The sequence below is a fragment of the Pelodiscus sinensis genome, chromosome 25 (assembly GCF_049634645.1).
Source record: "Pelodiscus sinensis isolate JC-2024 chromosome 25, ASM4963464v1, whole genome shotgun sequence".
NCBI lineage: Eukaryota > Metazoa > Chordata > Testudines > Trionychidae > Pelodiscus > Pelodiscus sinensis.
Window position 1 is genome coordinate 1902720 of NC_134735.1, and position 25134 is coordinate 1927853.

A 25134-nucleotide genomic window follows, 5' to 3' on the forward strand; every position below is an offset into this window, starting at 1 on the left:
GCGAAGCCGGCAGGGGAGCCCGGGGGAAGTTGCAGCTGAATTTGCAGGTCTGAACACCACACGCTGCGGCCTGGCCGGCACGAGGACGGGTTTGCTGCCCCAGCTCTGCCCCTCCCAGTGGAGACCAGCTTGTCCGGGCACAAGCCCTCGGAGGGGGAAGTGGTGTCGACACCGGGGCTTTTGCCAGCATAACCCCCCCGCCCCGCTCCCGCTGCACCGGCAAGTGTGGGGCTCAGTGCGTACCCGGGCTCGATTTAGAGCCTGATCCTGCAGCAAGTTCCCCGGAGCCTGGGGTGGGGCCTGGGGCGGGGACCTGCCTTCCTGGCTTTCCCCACCGGCTTAGGGCCTCAGCGAGGTGGGGCCCGTGCTCATGTCAGGGATGTGCTGCGGGATCCAGGCAGGGTCGTTCTTGGCCCCACTCCCCTCTGGCGAAGCATCAAGAGCAAAGGTTTCACCTCACGGCTCCATTCCCCTCCCCTCCCCCCCCGACCAGACAGGAAACAATTGGGGGGGAATTAAAAAAAAAAAACCTTAAGAAATTCCCAAAGCAAAACCTTTGTTTCCAAATCCAGGGGAGGCGGCTAAGTCACCGCCCCGCTCATGTCGGCGCCCACAGGCAAAATCCCAGCCCGGGAACGGAACGGGACAGGCAGGGCCATAAGAACCCCCCCCCCCCCCCGAAGTAACAAACAGCCCCAGGAACTCGCAAGCAATCCAGGCCCCCACCACCCCCGAAGTGTCAGCGCCAGCCCAGCGTAACGGCTCTTTCACAAGCCGTCCCAAAGAGCAGCACATGGCACCAAACATTTCTGGAAACAAAGCAGAACAGCAACATCATCATAAGAACCTCAGAACGGCCCAGCTGGGTGAGAGCAAAGGCCCATCCGGCCCGGTGTCCTGTCGGCCGACGGTGCCCGGAGCCCCAGAGGGAGGGAACACAACAGGGAATCCTCACGTGACCCCTCCCCGGTCACCCATTCCCAGACAAACAGAGGCTAGAGACACCGTCCCTGCCCAGCCTGGCAAACAGCCATTGATGGACCTAACCTCCAGGGATCTGGCTCTTTTCTGAACTCTGCTAGGCTACGTCTCCACTCCAGCTTCTTGCGCAGGAAGCTTTTTGCAGAAGAGATCTTCCACAAAAACTTCTTGCCCAAGAGCGCGTCCACACCGTGAAAGCACGTCGGAAAAGTGATGCACTTTTGCTCAAGAGAGCGTCCAGCTGCATGGACGCTGTCTTGCAAGAAAGCTCTAATGTCCATTCACAGAATGGCCACCAGGGCACCTGTGCTTCTTTCGATAGACTGTTTTCGTGCAAAACCCCCTGCTGCCCATCCACACACACCTTTCTGCAAAATCATTCTTGTTCAAAAAGGAGTTGTTCCTCGTAGAAAGGAATACCTATTCCGCAAAACCCCTCTGCTCTGTCCATTCACTGTAAATTTTCTTGCGCAAAAACGTGCTTGAGGTATGGACGCTCTGCGAGTTTTTGCACAAAAATGGCTGTTTTCGTGCAAAAACTCTGCAGTGTAGACATAGCTTTAAGGTCCTGGCCTTCACTGTATCCTCTGGCGAGGAGTTCCACACGTTGACTGTGCACTGAGTGAAGAAAAACTTCCTTTTGTTTGTTTTAAACCTGTTGCCTATTCATTTCATGTGGTGACCCCTAGTTCTTATATTGTAGGAACAAGTAAATAACTTTTCCTTATTCACTTTTTCCACACCAGTCATGATTTTATAGAGCTCTATCATATCCCCCCTTAGTCTCCCTTTTCTAAGCTGAAAAGTCCAAGTCTTTTTAATCTCTCTTCTATGGGACCCGTTCCAAAACCCTCATCATTTTTGTTGCCCTTTTCTGAACCTTTTCCAGTGCCAAAAGATCTTTTTTGAGATGATGCAACCACATCTGTACGCAGTATTGAAGATGTGGTCGTACCATGATTTTACACAGAGGCAACACGATATTCTCTGTCTTATTCTCTATCCCTTTGTTAATGGTTCCTAATATTCTATTTGCTTTTTTGACTGCCGCTGCACACTGAGTGGATGTTTTCAGAGAACTATCCACAGTGACTCCGAGATCTCTCTCTTGAGTATTTGTAGCTAAATTAGTCCCCATCGTATTGTACGTATAGTTGGGATTCTTTTCCCAATGTGCATTACTGTCCATTTATCAACATTACATTTCATTTGCCATTTTGTTACCCAATCTCTTAGTTTGGCGAGATCTTTTTGAAGCTCTTCATGGTCTGCTTTGGTCTTACCAAACTGCTCAAGATAGTTATCTGCAAATTTTGCCACCTCACTGCTTACCCCTTTCTCTAGGCCACTTATAAGTAAATTGAATAGGATTGGTCCCAATACAGACCCTTGGGGGACCCCACTTGTGACCTCTCGCCACTCTGAAAACTGACCATTTATTCCTACCCTTTGTTTCCTGTTTTTTAACCAGTTATCGATCCATGAAAGGACCTTCCCTCTTATCCCATGACAACTTACTTTACTTAAGAGCCTTTCATGAGGGACCTTGTCAAAGGCTTTCTGGAAATCTAAGTACCCCACATCCACTGGATCCCCCTTGTCCGCATGTTTGTTGACCCCCTCAAGGAACTCTGGCAGATTAGTGAGGCATGATTTCCCTTTACAGAAACCATGGTGACTTTCCCCCAACAAATTATACTCATTCATGTGTCTGACAATTTTATTCTTTACTATAGTTTCAACTAATTTGCTCGGTACTGTCGTTAGACTCACTGGTCTGTAATTGCCAGGATCGCCTCTAGAGCCCTTTTAAAATATTGGCGTCACGTTAGCTACCTTCCCGTCAGTAGGTACAGAAGTTGATTTAAAGGGTAGGTTACAAACCACAGGGAATAGTTCCACAATTTCCCATTTGAGTTCTTTCACAATTCTTGGGTTAATGCCAGTTGGTCCCGGGGACTCGTTACTGTGAAGTTTATACATTTGTTCCAAAACCTCCTCTAACGACACCTCAATCTGGGACAATTCCTCAGATCTGTCGCCTACAAAGAACAGCTCAGGTTTGGGAATCTCCCCAGTATCCTCAGCCATGAAGACTGAAGCAAAGAATTCATTTAGCTTCTCCCCAATGACTTTATCACCTTTCAAACACATTCTGACGGGGATGCTTTAATGACACACGTGGAGCAGCCCCAGCTGCAAGCCCACGACTGGGTAACGTTCTGCGCGTTCCTATTCCCGTCCACCCATGCCAGGGGGGCACCTGACGGCAGAAAGGGAAATGCCTCTAGAACCGGAATGAACGTTTTTAAGAGCGTCTCTTGGCGACCTGCTCTCGGGCGGCAGCGGTGAGATGGAATGTGCCGAACCGGTCTCCTCTCAGCCGATAGCTTAGGAGCTGACAAGAGTTCCCACGCACCAGTAGCTTTCACAGGAAAACCCTTATTTCCTGAGCTCTCCATAACAAGAACCCTGCTTCCACCACCCACCAGCAATCCTCAGGTCAGAGGCACGGGCGCTACTGGCAGGGAAACACGGCTCTAGCCACGAAACAGTGAGCCTGGCTGCCGCTCCTCTGAGGCAAGGGCTAAGCCTGACAGGTCCTGAGCTGTGTGTTTCCTTGCTTTGAGGAGCCTTTTTCAAAAGATGTGCTAGGACAGCACCCAGGCCTCTTAGCAACCTTGGCTGGTTTCCGGGTGTTTGGGCTTTGCCTGGAGATGGGGCTGAAGGAAGAGGCAGAGGGCAGGTAACCCCCTCGAACTTCCCGACGCTCAGATCCGGGGCTGAGCTCTGCTCCCCGCGCCGTTGAGGCACCAGGTGAGCGCCCAAAGGCTGCTGGGGGGGGCGTAGTTTGGCCCACAGGCAGGGGGCAGCCCCCGGCCCCCACAAGAAGGGGTCTGGCAAAGGAGCCAGGCAGGGAGGGACGGAAGGAAAGCAAAGGAGGCAGAGAACAGAGCAAGCGGAGCCCCTGCCCCCGGACATGGCATCGCCTACCTGGCCCAGGCAGCTGCTCCTTAACCCTGCTTCAGAGGCGGAGCGGGGCGCGCGCCAGCCTCCGGGGGCCTCTGGCAGGCAATGATTCAGCAGCCGGGCTTGAAGCCAGTTCATTGACAGGAAGCGTTTCTCATTCAGGGGCTCTTGCTAAATTTGGAGAGGCGAGTCAGAGCCAGGCGAGCTGCACCGCAAGGGCAGAGGAGGCGGCGGCTGGGTTCTCTGGTAAAGGAAGCCCAGGAAAGGGGTCGCTCTCCTACGGCCGTGGGGACCCTTCCTCCCGGGGGGAAGGGCTGCCAGCCGGGATCTACTCCTCCCTCGGCCGCTCCACATGGGGCCCCTCGCCTGGCCTGGCTTTAGGGTTTCAAATAGATAGAAACCGAGGCACGACAGGGAGGCTTGCGGAGGACCCCTCCCACCCCACTGCCTGGGGAGGGGAGTCTGTGATAGCTGGGTGTCTGCTTCCTACCTGCCAGCCCTGCCTCTGTCACTGGCCTTGTGCCCGGGATCCCGGCTGCATCTCTCACTGACACCCAGCTACCACAGGCCCCCCTCCCCCGGCTGCGCTTCAACACCCCCGTCTGTAAAATGGGCCCAGTGAGGCGGGCGCTGTGAGAGCCCAGGCGGGGAAGCGCTGGAGAGGGCAGAGCGCCAGGCTGGGTAAAGCCAAAGGACCGGGAGAAGCAGGTGACAGGGCGTGAGACACCAGCCCTCCGTCACAGCATAAGGGAGACTGGGACCCCAGGGTCTAACTACGTCCAATCCCATTCCTAACGCTGCTTCCTCCCGCCGGCCTCCCTCACTGGAAGCCCGCAGCCGGACCGAGGTGAGGGCAGGCAGTGCTGCCAATGCGGGACCAAGGGGGCGACTGCCCCGGAGCCTGGGGATTCAAAGGGCCCGGGGCTCCCAGCCCCCACCGCCACTACTGCAGTGTGGTGCACTCCGGGCAGTCTAGGGAGGGCTGAGACTGGCTACCTCCAGCCCCGCCCCTTCTGCCTGAGGCCCCACCCCTTCCAGGAGCATGGACCCCGCCAATTCTGTCGCCCCCTGGCGGGTGGGTTAGGTTGGCCATTAGGAAAAACGCCCGACCCATCAGGGGGATGAATTGCGGAGGGAGGCCGTGGAAGATTTATAAGAGACGGCTGCTCCTGTCAGGGATGGTGTAATTCTTAGTCCTGCCTTGAGCCCCACGGACTAGACTCACCTCTCGCGGTCCCTTCCAGGCCTACGATTCTACATCCCCGCAGTACGGACCAGAGCCGCGAGTGGTGGAAATCACTGTTTCTCAACCTTTTTTTTATAAAATACCCCCTTTTTCAAAAAAAAAAATCAGAAGTACCCCCAGTCTCTACAGGTTTCAGACGCACCATTTTTTCCCTCCTGTTGCAACACATTTGTTTAAGCAACTTAATCGAAGCCGGGCGGGCGATGACATTTTTGGGTGTAAAAAGTACAAAGATAATAAAGCGCTGTGAAACTTACAACAAAAATTCCGTTTTCTCCGCATTTCCGTTGTGTTGACGGACCCCCCGGACGTCTCTCGCGCGCCCCAAGGGAACTCGGACCGCTGCTTGAGAAACGCTGGTGTAAGTCAGCACGGAGGGCAATGCCCGATTTACAGGGAGAACTTGGCCCTGGGCTTTTGTTATCCCAGGAGACGCCTCAGCCTTGTCCGGAGTCACACGCTCTGGGGAGCCCTCGCTGGGCGGGGGAAAGAGGCCCCGTTCCCGGGCCCGGTGACCAGAGACTAGCTCAGCGGCTCTGGACCAGGGCGGGGGCGGTTGATTCTCGGAGGGCTGGGTCCCAGGAAGGGAGGATACTGTGTGGTTCAGGGAAACAAGTCCTGAGACCTCCAGGGAAGGGAGGATGTGCCGCCGGCTCTGGGCAGCAGGGACTTATGGGGCTGGTTGGCTGTCTGGGAAAGTCGCTTTCCCTCTTCAGAATGTGCCTGCCCATCCATGGGTCGCTGTGGGGCTCTTAGCCATGGGACTCAGGAGACTGCACTTCAGAGAGTGGGCCGGGTTACCCCCCAGCACCCGGCCGGCACCCCCGTCTCCCCACGGGCTGGCCCCGGCCCCGGCGGGTGGATGCTCTGCAGTGGGTAGTGCTGGGGGCAGTGTTCCTAGGGCAGGCTGCCTTCTGATGCCACAGCCCCAGGGCGTGGGGGGGGGGTATTTTCAGGCGGGGGGTTAGGCCGGGTTACAAAGGGCCAGGCCCGGGGTGGTATTTCCAGGCGGGGGGTTAGGCCGGGTTACAAAGGGCCAGGCCCGGGGGGGTATTTCCAGGCGGGGGGTTAGGCCGGGTTACAAAGGGCCAGGCCCGGGGGGGTATTTCCAGGCGGGGGGTTAGGCCGGGTTACAAAGGGCCAGGCCCGGGGGGGTATTTCCAGGCGGGGGGTTAGGCCGGGTTACAAAGGGCCAGGCCCGGGGGCAGACTGGCCCTGGACCCCGGCCGTGAGGCTGTCGGCCGGTCCCCCTCTCCCTCCCCGCCCGACTCCCTCGCGCTGCTCCCTCTGCCTCCAGCCAAGCAGGAGAGGAGCCGGGGCCAGGGCGGCTCCCAGGGCCTGTCTGAACCAAGCCCCCTGGCCCGGGAGGACGGTGGAGGGACCTTCCCGCCGGTGGCTCGGGGAGCGGGGAGGGCGAGCGTGCGGGGGGGCGGTGGGCCCAGCAGCCTGGGCAGGGATGTGAGCCCCTGGGGAGGGGAGCAGTGTGGGGGGGTCTGTGCTCCCTGGAGTCCCTGCCCCAGCTGTGCCCTGCGCTGCCCAGTCTCACCAGCACAGGCGGCGGGTGCCTGCGGGGGAGGGGGTGCAGGGAGGGCCACCCATGGGGCTGGCAGGGGGCACAGGGGGGCGGGGCACCGCCCGGGTGTACCACGAGTCACCACTGATCACCGGGATTGGCAGGAAATTCCCAGCTGAGTGAAGCCGCAGCTTGTCCACACCCCCTCGCACACTCACCCCCCCACTTTACCCGCACGTGCTCACACGCCCCTCGCACGCACATGCTCACGCCCCTCGTGCGCAGCAGTGAACAGAAACACTCTGATTTGTTCCAGAGCTGTTGCACCCCGGGCCCTGGCCTAGGGAGCTGAGGTTTCTGTGTTCCCGTCTCCGGGCCTCCAGTGCCGGAGCTGTCCCGATGGGAAATGCAGAGTTGGGCAGCTGCTCACATGGATCAGTGCCTGGTTCTGCTTTCCAGCCTGGCAACATGCAGAACTCCCTGGAGCTCCACAGGTGCCCTGCCAGCAGCGGGGGCTGCCCCTCTGCCAGATCCAGAGAGCACACGGCCAACCCTCACGAGCTGCTCAGTCTCCCACGTTTGGGGCTTGCCTTAGGCCCCAGCACCTGGAGCCCTGGGACTGGGCGAGGTCTGCAGGGACGGAGAGAGCCCCCACGTGCCAGAGCATCAACTTCCATTTGTAAATGTTTCTTCTCCAATAGCTCCTGTCCCCTCTCCCCCCACAACAGCCTTGCTTCCCTCCCCCCTCCCCCGGCTGGGGCACTGACCCCCCCTCGCTGCTGCTCCCAGGAGCCCCAGGGGCGGGGGAGTAGGGAGCAGCAGCCCAAAGTCTCCGGCTCGCTTGGAGCGTAGCTGCTGTGCGACGGGCAGGCTGGGCCGCAGGCGTGCGAGAGGCACGGCCCGCGAGTGTGTCACACCATGCTCGTTACGTTTGCAGATGGTACCAGGCTGGGGGGGGGGCAAGTGCCTTTGAGGAGAGGGTCAGAATTCAAACTGATCTGGGCAAACGGGAGAAATGGGCAGAGGTCAGGAAGAGGAAGTTCAACAAGGACAAATGCAAAGTCCTTAACTCCCGGAGGAACAATCCGTTTCACGCACAGAACGGGAAGTGACTGTCTAGGGAGGGGGCCGGGGGTCAGAGACGGCCACAAGCTGAATACGAGTCAGCAGGGGGACACGTTGCAAAACAAGCAAATACGATTCTGGGCGCGTGAACAGGAGTGTGGTGAGTCAGACACCAGAAGCCCTTCTCCCGCTCGGCGCTGCGCTGCTCAGGCCTCAGCTGGAGTCTTGTGGCCAGTTCTGGGCACCACATTGCAAGAAAGATGGGGAGAAATTGGAGAGGGTCCAGAGAAGAGCAACAAGAATGAGGAAAGGTCGAGAGAACAGGAGCTAGGAGGGGAGGCTGAAGGAACTGGGCTTGTTCCGTTTGGAAAGGAGAAGACTGAGGGGGGCCATGATAGCGGCTTTCAGGTATCTAAAAGGGGGTCACAAGGAGGAGGGAGAAAATTGTTCTCCTTGGTCTCTGACAACAGGACAGGAGCAAGGGGCTTGCAGTGCAGCAGGGGAGGTTTAGGTTGGACATTAGGAAAAACTTCCGGCCTGTCCGGGTGGTGAATAAATTGCCGGGGGGTTGTGGAACCTCCGTCCCCGGAGATACTGAAGAGCAGGTTGGCCACACGCTGTCAGGGATGGTCTCTAGATGGTGCTGGGTCCTGCCGTGGGGGCCGGGGATGGGACTCACCCTCTTGAGGTCCCTTCCAGTTCTAGGATTCTCCGACATGCCTGAGCCAGGATCACAGAGCTGGAGGCACATGGCACCCCCACAGCACACGGGCCTGGGTGCAGGGCAGTGGCCGGCGGGGCCTGGGAGGAGTGGAGGAGCCCCAGTTAGTCTTCCTTGGGGAGGAAGTCTGGGATCTTTCCGGCTCCGCCCTGCCTAGCTCCGTCTGGGCCCACGGCTCCACTCTGGGGCAAGGGACAACCCCCGGGCTGGCCTTGCGCTCCAGCCTTCTCCTTTCCCCACCTGCCCCCTGCTCTGCTCCGGCCCCTCTGCCCCTGCTGCTCCTGGGGAGCTGCAGCCTGGACTTTTCACCTCCCCACTGACCTTAACCCCGGAGGCTCCGTAATCACCCTCCACGGCCACCCTCAGGCACTGACCCTGCTCTGGCGCTCAGCACAGCGGCCGCTCCCGGGAATGCAGCATCTCCGCTCACGCCACACGCAGAGCCACTGGCCGCGTCGCATCAGGCCCCGGAGAGACTCGACCCGGGCAGCCGGACCAGAGCCAGCCCCTGGAGCACCCTGCAGAGCCGCTCTCCCTGCTGGGCTGCTTCTCCAGCACAATCCTCCCCTGAGCCAGCGCGTGACGGTGCCAGGGCCTGGCGGTGACCCAGAGGAGAGGCCCCCGGGCGCCCACACCCAGGCAAGAGCCAAGGAGGCAGGGAAAGCGGCTGGGGACGGAGTGGGCAGAGCGGATTGTCCTATCCCACCCTGCAGCCCGCTGCTCCCTTTCCATCCCCCAAGCAACTTCTCCCAGAGCCCGTGTGCCGGAAGGAGGGAGGGGGAAGGGGAGTGGTCTCCAGGGGTCTATTCCCATCTCTGCTGACTCCCTGTCTGGCAGCGTGGCCAAGCCATTCGGCCTCTCTTTGCCTCAGTTTCCCCCACAACGCCCATTGACTGGGACGGGTGCGGAAGGTGCTCAGCGCCTGGAAGGATCAGGCCCTCCCCCGGCACCTCTTCTACGCCCCAGGACGGCCCCCGGCACGGCCGTGGAACCCTCCCTTCAGCCCCTGCATCCGTGGGGCCGCCCTTCCCGGGGGGGCCCTTTGGCTAGAGCCGCAGGGGGCTGGTGAAAGCCCGGTGGCTTTAGGGACAAAGGCAGGGGCCGCGTCAGTGCTCAGGGCTCCTGCAGGCTCAGCCCTTCCTCCAGGTGACCTTTTACTCTGTCGCTGATGGTCACAGCCCCCCTCCAGCTGGGCCCCCAGCCCTGGGGGCTGTACACACATGGGGGTGAGGTATTTGCCACGGGAAAGGGGGCTGGGGCTTAAAAGGCAAGACCCCAGACCCCTGCAGGCACAGCTGCTCCCCCGAACACACAGCCTCTGGGGGGGCTGGGGCTGCCAGGGTGTGCCGGCTCGATCCTGTGGGAGCCAAGTAACGTCCCCCCCCGGCTCCCCGGAGAGCCCCCTCCGCCAGCCTGCTGCCCTGGTTCTCTGGGGCAGGCGCTGGGGGCCCGAGGATGCTGGGAGGGAGCCCTCCCGCCCTGCCCCTTTCACTCTGGGGCCCCTCGCCTGTGACCTGGCTGGGGCTGGCGGGAACTCGCGCAAGCCTGCCCCCGCCCTCGGCCCAGCGCCGGGGAACAGCCACGGGGCTCACGAGCCGGCCCGGTCGCAAGCCAGGAGCACAGGATGCTCCCCCAGTGTCCCAAGGCGGGGGGGGTCTGGCCCGGGTGCGACAGCGGCATTGGCGGCTGGACAGAGCTCGCGCCGCCCCAGAGGAGGCCGCATGTCACATGGGAAGAGTGCGAGGGGGGCCCAGCCCCAGCGCCCCAGGGAATTCCACAGGCCGGCCAGGGGGAACCCAGGCCAGGGCCCCGAGTACCTGGAGCGCCTGGAGGGGTCGGCTATCGGACCCGGGCCGGTCCAGTGCCTACGGCGGCGCAGCCATCTGCCCGGTGCGCAGGGGCCCAGCTGTGGAAAAGGAAATAGGGAGGCACCGGGTCATAGGTGCCAACTTCCCCTCCAGCCGTGGGGGGGCGGGGCTCGATCCCCTCCGCCCCCACCTCCCAAACTCCTGCCCGCCCCCGTCCTGCCCCCACCTTCCCCCTTCTCCCAAAGAAGGGGGCAGCGGGGGCCAGGACATGTGCCCAGGAGACCCGCTTGGTGTCACGGTGTAGAAACAGCTCACCGGTCTCTGTATTAATCATTTTCTCATTGACATTTTTATTTGAACTTTGGATCAAGTCCTTTTAGCATCGTATCATAGAATCACAGGGCTGGAAGAGACCTCAGGGTCTGTCTACACTACCCCGCTAGTTGGAACTAGGAGGGTAATGTAGGCATACCGCACTTGCAAATGAAGCCCGGGATTTGAATTTTCCGGGCTTCATTAGCATAAAGCCGGCGCCGCCATTTTTAAATCCCGGCTGGTTCGAACCCCGTGTAGCGCGGCTACACGCAGCACGAACTAGGTAGTTCGGACTAGGCTTCCTAGTTCGAACTACCGTTACTCCTCGTGGAATGAAAGCCAAGCACCTCTGGGCACTGGCAATGGTTGGAGAGGGGCGGAAGCCAGATCCAAGAACAATGAGAAGAACAATGGGACCTGGGAAGTGGGCTCACTGAGAGAAGACTGGACCTTCGGAGGCCTTGGGAGTCAGCAGCAAGGGCCTGCTTTGGGAAGCTCCCTCTTTGAAGGGGAACGTGGCAGCATTGAGACGCGGCCCAGAAGAGGGAGCCACAGATGTCTGACTGCACAGGCATATGACGACTCTCCCGGATGATGCATAACTAACATGGGGAGACCTGCAGGAGAGGGAGCCACTATGCATCTAAGGAGCTTGCAGAAGGACCCCAGCTTTTCATCATGGGAGGACTGATCCAGACCAGCAAAAGCCCAGCTCCACCCCTCCCCCACTTAACTCACCTGGCCTGGGAGCCAAGGTAATAAGGCCTGGGAGTTTGCTGGGGGGCGCTTGGACCAGGACTAGGGGGAGCAACGATATTTGTAGCAACAAGATGGGGCGTGTGTGTGAGCGAGTGTGATGTGCCATGTGCATGTGACACGTGTTGACGGCTATGTGTGTGTTACCAATAAATGTGGCATTTTGCCTTTTCCCCGAAAAGACCCTGCGCAGCACTTTTAAGTACAGCGACGGCGCCACGCTGGCGGGGACGGCCCAGAGATGCCAAAGGGCAGGGGGTGGGTGTCCCTTCCGCGGGGGTGGGCAGAACGCCCGGCTGCCTGCACCAGGGTCTGTTCCCAGCAGGAGCGCATGGCCCTGACCCCCACGGGAGAGATGCTCCCTGCGGTCGACTTTCCAACCTCCTCCCTCCCGGCCATCTCCACGCAGCTGCTTGTGCCCGCTCAGACACGGCTCCCCGGCTCCGCACTGCTGGGCTTGTGCTGGGGGGCACTTGGACCAGGCCTTGGCCTCCCCCCACCCGGCCAAGCCCCCACCTGCCGCTTGATTTCCACCTTCAGGAGTCAAGCGCTGCCTGGCGTGGCTTGTGGCGGGCGCTCTGAGGGCTGAACTCGCAGAGCGGAGGCAGCGAGGGGGAGGGGCTCGACGGGCTGGCATGGGCCTGGTTACCACAAAACCTCCCCATGACACTCTCAGCCTCTCCCTGGAGGGCAGGGCCCCTCCCTGGTTCCTCTCCCCGCAAAGCCAGGCCGGCAAAGCGCCTGCTGCCTCCTACAGTAAGAGGCAAACAGGAGAAAAACAAAATACCCCAAAGGACGAGGCCGCGGCCCGGGCAGCCTCCGCGGGGGAGGGGCACACGCCAGAGCGGACCGTCGCCTTGGGCTTAAGCACTAGAAACGGGCCCTCGTCAGACCCCCCCCATCCTCGGGCAACGGGCTCCAGCCCACCGCACAAGCAGCAGCCAGAGCAGAAATCCCGTCTGGATCCAAACTTCCCGAGCGCCAGTCGCACGCTGGGGTCACAGCGCCCCCCTTGTGAGGGGGCCACAAGGTTCCTCCCCTGCCTGAACGTGGGCGGGGCTGCGGCTGCACGGGCCACGCGCCGTCCTCCCACCCGAGCGTCGCGGCCCGGCCCCCGGCCCCCGGCTCGAACTTGCCTTGGGGAAAGACGCCACCTGGGGACCCGAGCGACCGTCCAGTCCCCCCTCCTGCGGAAAGGCCCTGCTGCGCTAGGAGCTGCACACACGTGACGGCCCGAATCGGGGCCTCCAGCGCTCCCACGGGAGCCAGGGAAGCCCCCCGGGGCTATAAGTGGGCACGTGGGACACGCGGGCCAGCGAAAGCCGCTCCCTGGCTCCAGGCGCTCCTCCGCGCGCACACCACGGCGGGATCGCTAGCCACAGGCCGGGGCGGGAGGAGGGGACGCGGGCGGCCTGCGGTCACAGGGAGCCAGTGGAAAGGCCCAGAGCTGAACCTAGGTCTCATGACCCACTTTAGTGCCAGAACCATCCCACCCGCCCGCCGCCCAAGGCAGGGCTGCCCTGGACGCCCTGGCAGCCACGCGCAGGGCCTGGGAAGCGCAAAGCGGGGGGCCTGCCCCGCGGGGAACGGCTCTGCCAGGCCAGGCTGCGGGGTGCTATGGGAGAGAAGAGAGGGCAGGTGGGGCAGGCCCTGCTTGGCACAAGGAGCTGGGCACGGGCCACCCCCCAGGGCTCCGTGTGTCCTTACCCGGATCGCCTCAGCAGGGCCCCCAATCGCCAGTACTGCCCCCCGGCTGGGGCGCGGGCAGAGAATGTCCCGAAGTGCCGCCCACAGGCCTGGCCAGGGACAGTTGGACCCCCCGGGGCTTCGGATCAGGCCCCAGGGCCCCGTTCCGTCTCAGTGAGCCGACAGACAGCCGAGAGCCTCCCCTCCACGTCACCCTTCCTGCTCCGGCCCCCGGCCCTGGCCCCGGCTGTGGGCAGCGCCGCTGGGAGCCAAGCCCTCCCTGTGCCGGTCCCAGAACTGGACACAGCACTCCAGCTGAGGCCTGATCGGCGCAGAGCAGAGCGGGAGAAGGACGCCTCCTGCCTTGCTCACAGCGCTCCTGCTCGTGCAGCCCAGAGGCAGGTTTGCTTCTCTTGCCACAGCGTCGCACGGGTGACTTGTATTTAGCTCGTGGTCCACTCTGCCCCCAGCTCCCCTCCTGCAGGACCCCTTCCTAGGGAGTCGCTTCCCACTGTGTGGTGTGACACCCGTGAGCGGTGCACTCTGCATCGGTCCTTGCTGATCTTCCTCTTGGCCTCGGGCCATTTCTCCAGGTCAGTTTGAATTCTGCCCCTCCCCTCCAAGGCACTTGCCGCCCCCCCCGCGTGGGATCCGTTCGAAGGACACTCTCCGGGCCATCACGTAAATGGTTGAAGATACTGAACAGAACCGGCCCCGCAACAGACCCCACGGACCCCACCTGCATCCCCCCAGCACCACTGACCGCGGGTAACGGCTCTGGGAACGGCGACGCAGCCACGGGGCACCCGGCTCCCGGCAGCCCCGCAGGGTGGGGGGAAGCGCTTTGGACAAAGCCTTTGACACCATTCCTCCCCCCCACCGCCCAGAAAATCCACTCGGCCAGTGCATGAAGCTTCTTCACAGCAGCTGCCCACCAACGTGGCTGCACCAGGCAGCGTGCGGCTCTCAACCCGGGGGAGAGCTCTCCCCATGATGTTCATGGACCGCCCCCGCCCCCCCCACTGGCTCTCTCGGTGGAAGACACTCTCCCACGTTTGCTAGCACGCGAAAGAGGAAGGGGGCCGGCGGGAGCCCAGTGGAAACCTGCTCGCCTCGACCCCGCCGGGCCGGCAGTGGGGCTTGTTCTTCCCCATTTGCCTTGTGGCACAGACTGTTCCCAGGCCTGGGACCTTTCACCTCTGAGCCGCGGGTTCCAGTCCAGGGCGGGCCCCTTCCCCTCAGACGCACGGCCTAAGGCCCAGCTGAGCGTCCCTTCCCTGCAGCGCTCGGCGGTCCCGCCGGCCCACGGCCGCCCCCGCACCAGAAAGTCTCACGCCGGCTGCGCGTCCGTCAGCACCGGCGCCCCCTGAACAGCCAGCCGGCGGGTTCCCGAGCCCGGCCCTCGGCCCGGCGGAGCGACGTGCGCACGCTCCCGCCAGGTGCGCCCCAGTGGCCATCGGCAGCCCACGGGTTTGATGCAAGTGGGAGCCGCGGGGGTGGCCATGCTGGCACTGCCGTGGCGTCTGTGTGGGCGGCCGGGGCCAAAAGGGCATGAAAAGACCGTCGCCCGTTGACCTAGAAACGGGGGCGGGAGCAGACGAGCGCGTTACGGGACGCTGCCGACACGAACCCAGTCTTGTCCCAGCATGCACCGGGGCATAACCCAGACTGCACAGCGGCGCAGGCACAGTCGGGTGGCTACCCAAGGTGCATCGCTCAGAGTCGTCAGCGACTTCACACGACGTCCGATTCTCCCTCAGCGGGGACATGGCCCCTCGACTCTGCCCAGAAATCGGTCATAATCAACTCCCCTCAGCTCCTCACGTGGACGTGGCCTGAGCAAGCCCCGGGAGCCGTGGTGCATTGTGGGAGAAGTGACGGTGTTGGGGGAGGAACCTTCAAGGGCGGGGGCCTCTATGCCAGCGGGAGCGGGCGCTGGGCCGGGCAAACGCCCAGTAAGTGGCGTGTGGCTGGGGGCCTGTGGCTCAGTGGGGACCGTCTGGGCACAGAGACCCGAGGGCCCTGAGGGGGGCAGGGCAGGCGAGGCCTGTGGGGAGTGGGGCCTGGAGAGGGCGAGGAGAAATCTGGGTGCTAACAGGGGCAGCAAGCGGGCGGCTGGGGCAGCCGCGTGGAGATCGGCGAGAGGCAGGCGCACAGAACCACAGCGGGAACCCACCACTTCCTCCGCTTCCGAAGGGGAGCTCCCCCCGGCCCGGAGAGCAGACTCAGCCCTGGGCTCGCGCACCGGAAGATGGCTTGCCTCCGACCTCGGGCGCCAGGCCCACGGCAACCTCTAGGCGGCTGCCTGGAGCCGGGCCAGGTGCAGCTGCCGTCTGGGCAGGGAGCACGCCACCCCCGCATGGGCACCCGTCCTATCTGAGCCACGCGCCGGGGCTGGGCGGGCAGCCCGCCTGCTCCTCTGCTCCCCTTGGGCCTGGCTGCCCCAGGACCCACCCCCGAGCCCGCACACACTGACCCCGGCCCCACCCGAGGCAGCGGCCAGTTCTCGGGGGCATTTGTGCCCTGGACGCATGGGGCACATCTCTGAAATCGAGGCCAGCCAGGCACGGGGCCGGCAGCTCATCCCTTCAGCTGGCCCCAGCCTCTCCAGGCAGGAGGGGCCCCCAGCCCCGGGAGGCGGCAGCTATGCAGGAAGTTTGGTGGTGCTCAGAACACAACAGCCTGCCCCCCCCCCCCCACGACTCCCCACAGAGCTCAGAGCCCCCGGCCCTTTAAATCTCCGCTGGAGCACGAGGCGCTCCAGGAGTCCGAGGGCTGGCTGCCCCCGGCTCCGCCCCTTCCACCCAGGGCCCCGCCCATTCCAGGAACGCAGAGCTATGCCCGTCCCCTACCTTGCCCGGGGAGCTGCGGAGGCTGCTGACTCCCTTACTGGGCACTTTGCAAGCCCTGCTGTGCAGCCATCCGGCAGGGAAGGGGTTACTCCCCTGGACTCACAACTAGAGCAGCTGCAGAAGCAGCTCCCAGCCCCAGTCCCACGGAGCCCTGCAGCGCTACCTGGGCTGCGGTTCGCACCTTCAGGCTGACCTGCACTCACCCTCTTATCTCCCCCACCGTTCCCCCGGCCTGCAAGAGGCTGCAGAGGAGAGAAACCAAAGGCAGCAGGTGAAGATGCTCTCTGCGGAGAGACACAGCAAGTGGCACGGAGCCTCCTTTCACACCTCCCCTGCCAGAGCGAGATGGCTCCAGATAGGGGCTGGCGGCCGCAGCAGCAGCTTCAGAAGGTGTGAGCTGAGCCAGAGGCTGCAGCAGAGCCAAGCGAGCAGCACGGCGTCTCTCGCCGACAAAAGCAAGGTCGAGTAACATGGCCGGGTTGGGACCACAGCCGCAGACGTCAGGACCAAGCGGCCACTTCGCCACGGGCTGGGGCGGCTTCCCCGTCATCCGCCATCTCGGAATCCAGCTCGGCGCTCGGCCACCCGGCTCCACGTCAAGCCCGAGCGGGACGCGCGGAACGAAATTCTTTGGGCAGGCAAGAGGATCGCGACAGCCCCTTCAAGTCCCCGGATCGTTTGTGGCTGCGCAGCCAGGCCGCGCTCACGGTGCCGGGCGTCCCTGGGGCAGCTGCGCCGGCCAGGAAGAATTGGCCCCCCTCTTCGTAGCCGTGCAATTGGTCCGTGCAGGCTGGCTGGGGAGGCTTCTGTTTGGGCACATGCCCCAGTCTGACAGCAGCATTCACCCAAGAAATCCAAGGCGCTAGCGGAAAGCACAGGCAGAGGAGCCCAGTCGTCAGAGGGCGCCTCATGCCATCCCCAGTGTAGCCGGGAGCAAGCTGACCAGCGTGTGCCCTGCCCCAGGAAGGGAGCTGCCTTTCGGCCTCCCTGCATCCCTAGCGGCCCTCTAATTGGGAGCAGTCAGGCCAGAGTGGCTGAGAGCAGAGCCCGGCCTGGGCCTAGCGGATCAATGCAAACGCTCAGCAGTTGCCAGCGGGTGTTCGTGCCTGAGATCCGGAGCCCCACAGCCAGGGCCTGGACGGGCCCCTCTAGGAGGCAGGCGCTTGGATCCCAGACAGATCCCGCAGGGGACTGTGCCGGGGGAGGAGAAAGCCCTTGGCCTGCAGTGACGTGGGCCGAGGGGGGCGCCTGCCTGCAGCCCGTCTCCCCCAGTCAGTTCTCAAGGGTCTGGGGAAGATGAGCCAGCCCCCCCCCAGTGTTCCCTCATCTTTCCCATCCATGTGCAGAATAATTTTCCCCGATGTGCACCACCAGGAGCAGCAAAGCCCAGCTGGGGGCGCTCTGCCAGTCAGCTGGGCAGCATTGGAATCTCTCCCCCGTGGCTGCACATGCACCCAGCTTCCAGGGAACACCAGCTCCCCACCCCCCCCCCCCCCCCCGGACCCCTTCCAAGCCAGCGGTGTGTTCCTTGTGCTGAGCCAGAGCCCCTCACCCCCCTCCATCCGTAGCCACCGCTCGGGGCTTCCGGGAAGGGAAAGCCCAGCCCCCTGCCCCCAGCACTGGCTGCTGTGGTGGGCAGGACCCCGGAGCAGCTGGAGCATTTCAGCAGGAGCTTCTGTTAAAATCAGGGTCTCAGGCTCCCCACCCTGCGCCGTGGAGCTGGTGAATCCAAGGGATCATCAGAAAAGCCGGAGCCCCCCCAAACCTCCGCTGCCCCCCGGCTCTGTGGTGGCCCTTGCTAGCGTGGGAGGAGCAGGGTGAGGGGAGGCTGCACACAGCCTCAACTTTCACTCCAGGCCCAGCGCGCCCGGAGCTCCTGTGGTTTCTCTCACCGGGGTTTCTCTTGCTGACACAAGCACATCAGCCCGCCCGCCCGGGGACTGTGGAGCAGGGGAGGCGGGGGCCGTGGGGGAGGGAAGGAACGGAACAGGCTCTCTCAGACGGAGGCTGTCCCTGCCCCCAGAAACGCCCCCGGCCCTTCCCTGAGAGGGCTTGATTCCCCACTCCCGGGGTTTCCAGGAAGGGCTCCAGCCGTTACTAACAAACCTGGGAGTTTCTAAGCAAACGCTCCCACGTGGAGGAAAGAGAAATGCCAGGGACCCCACTGCAGCCGGGAGATCAGCCCGGCACAGGCCAGCTGGGGGCACGGACGCCGTCTCCCAGGGAGAGACTTTCTTACTAGCGTAGCCAGCGTGCAAACCAGCCTCACGACGGTCTCCTGAGAGCAGCGCCCCCCAGCCGTGGGTCACGGGGATGGGAATCCGGCACAGGCCCACGGGGGCTAACGGGGTTCCAGCCATGCCGCTGAGAGCCGAGCTTGTCCAGCGCAGATCCATTTACTGAGCTCACAAGCTCTTCGGCCCTGAGACCATCTTGTCATTCGGCGTCTGCACCGTGCCGAGCACGGGGAGGGCCTGCTCCGTGCCTGGGGGAGACCGCAACGCACAGCCCGGAGCAACGCTCCAGCAACAGAGCGCAAGCCCTTTCCGAAGGAGGGCTGCATCATTATACCCATTTTACAGATGGGGAAATCAAGGCACGGAGCAGGGAAGGCCACCTAGCGGGCCAGTTGGAGTCGGGAATAGACATGGGGTCTCCCAGCTCGAGGCCCATCCCAGTGCACTATTCACTAGGCCACGCTGCCTCCCTTCCTGCAGTAGCTCTGCTAACCTAAGAGACCCCCTCCCAGGGGCGTTTTGAGGCCTGGGGGCTGCTCTAGGGCAAGATGGGGTCGAATTAGGGCTTCAAATCCAGCCACCCTCAGATTTTGGGTGCAGATTCACCCCCTGGGCCCAAGCCTCCTCCAGTCCCCAGAAAGGGCCCCTCCCCCAGCCAGGCCCAGCTTGAGCGGAGGGGGGTGTGTGTGCTCTCCCAAGCATGGGTCTTTCCCACCTAGCGCAGGGGAGCAGCCAAGGACCCAACAGGACGAAGCCAGGAACAGGGACCTGCCTGGAGCAAAGGCCTTTGGCTGGAGGCCGTGGGGGCGGGGGGGGGGGGCAGAAGGTAGGGAGGGGTGTGTGTGTGTGTGTGTGTGTGTGTGAGACATTCCAGGGCCGTGGGCGCCCCCTGCTGGGCAAACCAGGGCGCACAGTGAAACCCAAGGTGCCCAGCCCTCCGGCCGTGGGGCGCTGGCTGCGCAGAGCCCCGTGTGCACAGGAGCCTGTTCCGAAGCCCCTCAGACCCCAGATAAGAACCCAGCAATGGGCCAGGCGGTGCAGCATGGCGGACGGCCGCACCCCGGAGTCAAGGCAGGGGACCCGGCTGGGCACGGGCCTGCTGCCTTGCCCCAGAACTTCCCACAGCGGGGCTAGGGGGGCAGAGGCCCACGGGGCTCCAGCCAGCTGAGGTCACAGGCCTCCCCGCCAGGGAAAACGGCTCCACCCCTGCCCCAAAGGGCCGCTGAGTCACCCTGGACACCCCCGGGCTGGCAAAGCGTCAGCGCCAAAGGCCCCGTTGGCCCCTCGGTGGAACCGGCGTGAATCCGGATTAAGTCCTTCGGCTGCAGCGCGAGTGAGCAGAGTCTGACCCCAGCTCCGGCCGCAGGGGGATTGTTGCAATGGCAGCAACAGGCCTGCAAGGGGAGAGCAGCCCCCAGGCCATGGCCCTCGCTGGGGCTCCGGTTCCCCAGCCCCGACTCGCAGAAGCAGCGGGAGGGTCCCTGGGACCTTGGCTTAGACCGGCGCTCCCGGAGCCGCTCGGCCGGCCAGAGAGCGCACGGGACCAACTGAACCCGCACGCACCAGCAAGACGCCGCCCTGCCCCGTCACAAGGCTACAGGAAGCCCCAGGGGGCAGAAGTGACCAACTCCTGTGCGGGGGCGGCCAGCTGTCCCACGGTCCCTCCCCCACCCGGCCTGGGACCAGCCCCGCCACAGCAAGCCGAGGAGGCCGTCACTAGGTTCTCCTTCGCCAAAGAACCCCCACCCCCGCTTTCTCGCCAGCTCCGCAGCCCCCAGCCAGGGCAGCTCCCCACCACCGGGGCCTCGTGCAAAGCGTGGCGGCTTAGCACCACCGAGCCACGGGAAGCCACGTGGAGAGGGGGCAGGGACAGGGGCAGCTCACTAGAGCGGGACGCGGCCGGAGGGGGCACCCGGAGACCAGCCGGCTGCACCGAGAGGGGCTCTCAGGGCCAGGCCCCGGAAGCAGGCTGCTGAGTGGAGCACGCAGAGGGGTTCAGCTCAGGAAAGGGGGGGCCCACGTGGATGCTGAAAGCGCCGCAGAGGGACGGGGTGGAAGCCGGGAGAGAGCCCTCGGCTCGGCCCCCTCTTCCCGTTCAGCGCAGAGCTCCCCGGACACCCCCGGCCCCAGCTTGGAGAGCCCCAGGCTGCTGTCCCAGCCCAGCAGGTGCGGGTCCAGCCCCAGAGGCAGAAGAGGGAGTTTAGCTCCAGACACTGTCTGCCCCCCTCCCGGTTGTTCTGTTTCCTGTGCAGTCACTCCCCCCCCCCGGTCACTCCCCCCCCCCCGGTCACTCCCCCACCATCTGCCCGCGCGGGGCGAGAAGCAGCAGTGAATTAGCTCAAGTAGTCGGTGGAATTTCCATCTGCTCCTCCTCACTCGATGGCGGGGGGGCGGGGGGGCACAGCTCGCTAGCCCTGCGCACCCGGCTCCTGCTCAACGTGCAGAGCCACAGTGGGGGTAGCTCCCAGGGCAGCGCGCGCTGGGACTGCTGCGGCTTTGCCTCCGCGCCACACCACAGAGACAGTGTTGGGGGGGGGGGGAGAACAGCTTTGAAGCCAGCTCTCCCCGCCCCACCCGCTACCTCTGATCCAGAGGCAGCAGGGGAGGGGGCGTAGAGGGCGTAGAGGAGCGAGTCAACTACCTGATAGGCCGAAGCTGATCAGGTGACAAGGATTGAGTCGTGGCCCCCATCCCTATGGCCTCTGACCTATTTCAGACCTTGCCCTCCTCCTCCTCCCCCATCTCCTGCCATGGGTGGGTGCCGCCAGCCCCCTCAGAGGCAGGGCGTGAGACCCCTCAGGCCTCCCCAAAAGCCACGCCACCCCACCCCACATACATCTCCATCCCTAAGGCGCGGGGCCAATAGCTACACCCCACCCAGTGAGTCAGCCCTTCTCTGAGGGCAGCGAGGCCTAGCAGCTGGAGCCAGTAATCACTTCCCGCTCCCAGGGCAGCAAGGGCCAGCAGCCGCAGTCCCGAAGGCAAGACCCCTCCACGCAGGGCAGCGCGGCCTAGCAGCTCCAGGCAAGAGCCCCAGTTATAGCAGCCTCCTTGGGGGGATCCAGCCCAGGGCCCTATCAGCAGTGGGTGTGTCCCACCGCTAGCTCAGCAGGGAATCCACCCAGAACGCACCAAACTCTCTGGATCTAACTCCCCACCCCAGAGCGCTTCCTACCCAGCTCACTGCAGCCTCCAGCCGTCCTCTGCACAGCCTCCATGGGTCAGTCAGTTCTTCCTCCAGCAGCTGCCAGCCCCCGCTGAGCTGCTCCACCTGCCTGTCAATCTGGCTTCCAGCTGAGCAGGGGCGGGGCTCCGGGCCAGGTAACCCTGCTTAACCCTTCGTGGGTCACAAGCCAAGTGGCTGCCTGTGCCCTCAGGCTGGACGCTGCAGGCTCCCTCCTCCCTCTGCTCCAAGCAGGGTCACTAGGTCCTAGCAGGGCAGACTCGCCTCTAGGGTCTGGGCTTGCTCAGGCCAGGAACTCACCATCCAGCCGCGCAGCTTCTCTGCAGGCTGCCGATCCTCCCTGGGGACTGCTCAGCTCACACCCCGGATCCTCTTCCCAGAGAGCCCTTGCATGCAGGGGGGCCATGGGCCGCTGACCGCAGTGAGTCGGAAGAGCACACGTACCGATTTTGTCCACTCCCCCGGCGCTAATAGGGCAGGTCCTCCAGGCAGCCAGCTGGAGAGTAGCCCTGGGACAGCGAGTCTGGAGCGGCCGGTCGGCCTGTCTCTGATACTGGCTCCAAGCGCCTCGCACAGCAGGGCCCGAGCAGCCAAAGTCGCATGGATGGGACTTGCAAGGACTGGCTGGGGTTACGAAGGGGCAAAACGGACCTTCCTCACCAAGCTCCATCCGGATTTAGGGTGGCCAGGTGTGCGGGATTCAACCGGACAGTCCGCTTTTGGGGCCTCTGTCCAGTGAAAAAATTCAGAAAATACCAGACGTGCAGTGTGCAATGTCCGGTATTTTCTGGTTTTCCGGCTGGGCGCCCAACGGAAGCCTGGCGGGGGCGGGGGAGTGGCTGGGGGGGCGCGATCGGCGCTGGGAGCCTCTGGCTGCGTCTGACGTAGGAGCGGCGCCTTGGGGAGGAGAAGCCCCGTCTGTGCCCCTGAGCGCTGGTCCAGCGCGTTGTGGAGCCGTAGCCGGACTCGCTCGCGCTTCGCCGGGACCGTGTGCGGGACGGGCAGCGCCCTGGGTTCTGCATGTGCCCAGGTCAGTCCTGCCCACGCCGGCCAATTCCCTTTCCCCCACAACTCCTCCCCCCGCAGTCAGCCCCGCTCCCTCCAACACCCCCCCGGCAGCCCTGCTTCCTGCCAGCTGGTTCTCCTCCTCCCAATCTCCCCCTGAACCCTCCCCCCCGGCCAGCCCTGCTTCCCGCCGCCCCCCCATCTGCCCCGGTCAGCCCAGTTGCTCCCTCCCCCCCCACCAGCCCTGCTTCTCCTCTCTCACCCCCGATCAAGTGCGTCCAGTATTTTTTCTGAAGCTACCTGGTAACCCTATCTGGATTTGTCAGCCCGCCGATGCCCTTCCTGGCAGGGCGGGGCCCGAGGCCCAGAGGTGCAGTAAGCGGAGGGCAGTCGCCTTGGCCCCCAAGCTTCATGAGATGGTGACTCGTGTTCAGGAGGCGGGAGGGGAAGCAGGGAGGGGGAGCCTGTGACAGGTGTAGCTCATCTCCCCAGGACAGGAGGAGGAGTCATGTCGCAAGGCAGGTGAGGCACGCGTAAGGTAACTTTTCCCATCCGTGTGCAGAATAAATTTTGTTATGTGCACCAAGGCATGTGCAGCTGTGCACCACCAATACAGTGTTATTTGTAGACACACGTCCTGCTGGCTATGGGTGGCATCTGAACCCCTCCTGGGCAGTTCCCCCCCCCCTCAAGTGCTCAGCTTACAGGGTGTCTCGTTGCTGGATCTTGAGGGGAGCAGCCAGATCACTGCTGCACCTATAGGTGGGGGTGTTGGCCCCAAAAATGGTATAGAAGGGGGCCATGTGAGGTATTGAATAGAATCTTATTATCTGATAATCCTATGTACGCTGTTCCTGTGTTTGTATAATGTCTGTGTGTGCAACTATTAGCATGTACTTGTATGGACACTGAAGATTTCCCTGCATGTGGTTAAGCATTGGGCAGGGCAGGGCATGTGGACATGCTAATTACCGAGGCCCTGTGGAACAATGGCTCTCAATGGGCCAAGGACACACCTAAAGAATGGGGGCTGTCACCTGACAGCAGCCAGCAGGGAACACAGAGATTGGCCTCTGTCCAGGTGACCGGCTACATACTAGAAGAGGCCAGGGAGGAGGTATAAAGAGGCCATGTGGTCGATGCCATTTTGTTCTCAGCTCAGCACTTCATCCCAGAGGCAGCAGTGCAGGGATCGAAGAGCCCGGAAGACCTGTGAACCCACCCTGATGCTTGGATGCGCAACAAGAACTTTAAGCCAGCAGCTGTAACATCTCTGCTAGAGCCTGCATCGAGGACTGGGAGATTCGGTGCATGTAACGTACTATCCTTTAACAACCTCACTCTCAGGCTTTTCTTTCTTGTGGTAATAAACCTTTAGTTGTTAGATGCTAAAGGATTGGCCCAGCGTGATTTGTGGGTAAGGTCCAGAGGGTAAATTGACCAGGGATCTGTGGCTGATTTCTTGGAACCGGATGGAACTTGTTCGGGGTAGGTGGGATTGGGTGCTAGGACCCCCCACCTGTGTATAGGCCCGGGGCCATCTGAGGCACGGATATTGCTGGGGTGTCGGAGGGGTTTTGCTCGTGAGGCTTCAGGCAGGCAGCTGAAGCGCTCTGTGGGACTGGTTTGTGGCCTGTTTGGAGAGGTCACCAGTCTGGGGGCTGTAAGGAGCCCCGGATTTGAGCAATTCGCCCTGAGCGGACGCCCGCAGCTGTGCCCAGACACGGTCTGGTCCATCACACAGGGTCACTGGGCATGTGCCTAAACTGAGCTTTGTGGGGGGTAAGAACAGAGGCTTGTGGAGGGCCAGGGGAGGGCAGACTCCAAGCCAGGAGCCGGGAGCTGCTGCTGGACAGAAAGCAGGGAGACGGACAGCAGAAAGCAGGGGGGCCTGGGCTGGGCGCAGTCTCGGGTTGATAGTTTTTCGGATTTGGCTGCCTCGTGAGAGGCCCCTGGCGAGGGCCGCTCGTGCACACACCTGTGTCTCTGGCGGATCCCGACACCCGCTCAAAGTGTCCCCCAAAGGCCAGCGGACGTGTCCTCCCGGCAGCCCCTCAGTCGCTGCCGAGGTTCATTAGCACCACTGACCTGGGCGTGGGGCTCCCCCGGGAGAGGGGAGGGGAGACCAGGGCCTCGGCTATCGATCCCTCTGCAGCCAAAGGTCACCAGCGGGTGTGCAAAGCTCGGGGCCAGAGGGACCTGAGCAGCATCCGGACCCACAGGGCTTCCAGGCAGGGCAGGGAGCAACCCGGAGGCTGTGCCGGCCGCGCCAGAGGGATGCTATGCTCTGGAGCGCAGGGCGGGTTGAAATACAGACGATGAGCCAGTGCGGAGGAACCAGGACAAAGCCTCCCCTGACCCTACCCTCCCGTCCCGCCTGGGAGCCCTGCCCACCCCACACAGCTGTGCATGGGGGGCAGCGTGACCTGGGGCCCCGGGCGGCACGTCGGCCGCTCTGCCGCTCACATGCCGGGCGACCGCAGGCAAGCCACATCGCCGCCCCGTGCCTTAGTTTTCCCACCTGCAAAGCGCAGCTGATGCTACAGGCCTGCGCGTCTGAGCTCGGCAGCTGAAAGGCCTGCTCCGAACCCCACTCTGACCAGTGGGCGCGTGGGAACGCGCCGTTACGGGGCACTGCGCTGCGTTGGCCGGCCCTGGCTTTGCGGAGGCCCCGTTGCGTTGTGAGTGCGTCTCGGGGGGGGGGGTGGTTCCTCGGTGCCCCCCCACAGGAAGCCAAACAGCATTTGGGACCTGCGGACCCTGCAGGGAAGGTAACGTCAGTCACGAGCTTGGCA

At 63.0% G+C, this 25134-nt stretch overlaps 1 protein-coding gene across 1 annotated transcript in view; it reads right to left on the bottom strand.

Annotated features, from left to right (window-relative positions):
- The window catches only part of ZNF683 (zinc finger protein 683), a 39786-nt gene extending 18378 nt beyond the window's left edge, over positions 1 to 21408 (bottom strand). The window contains 2 exon segments of the mRNA XM_075908790.1: positions 10314 to 10402; positions 21326 to 21408. The gene's annotated coding sequence lies outside the window, so the exon portion shown is untranslated.
- Between the last annotated feature and the right edge of the window lie 3726 nt (positions 21409 to 25134).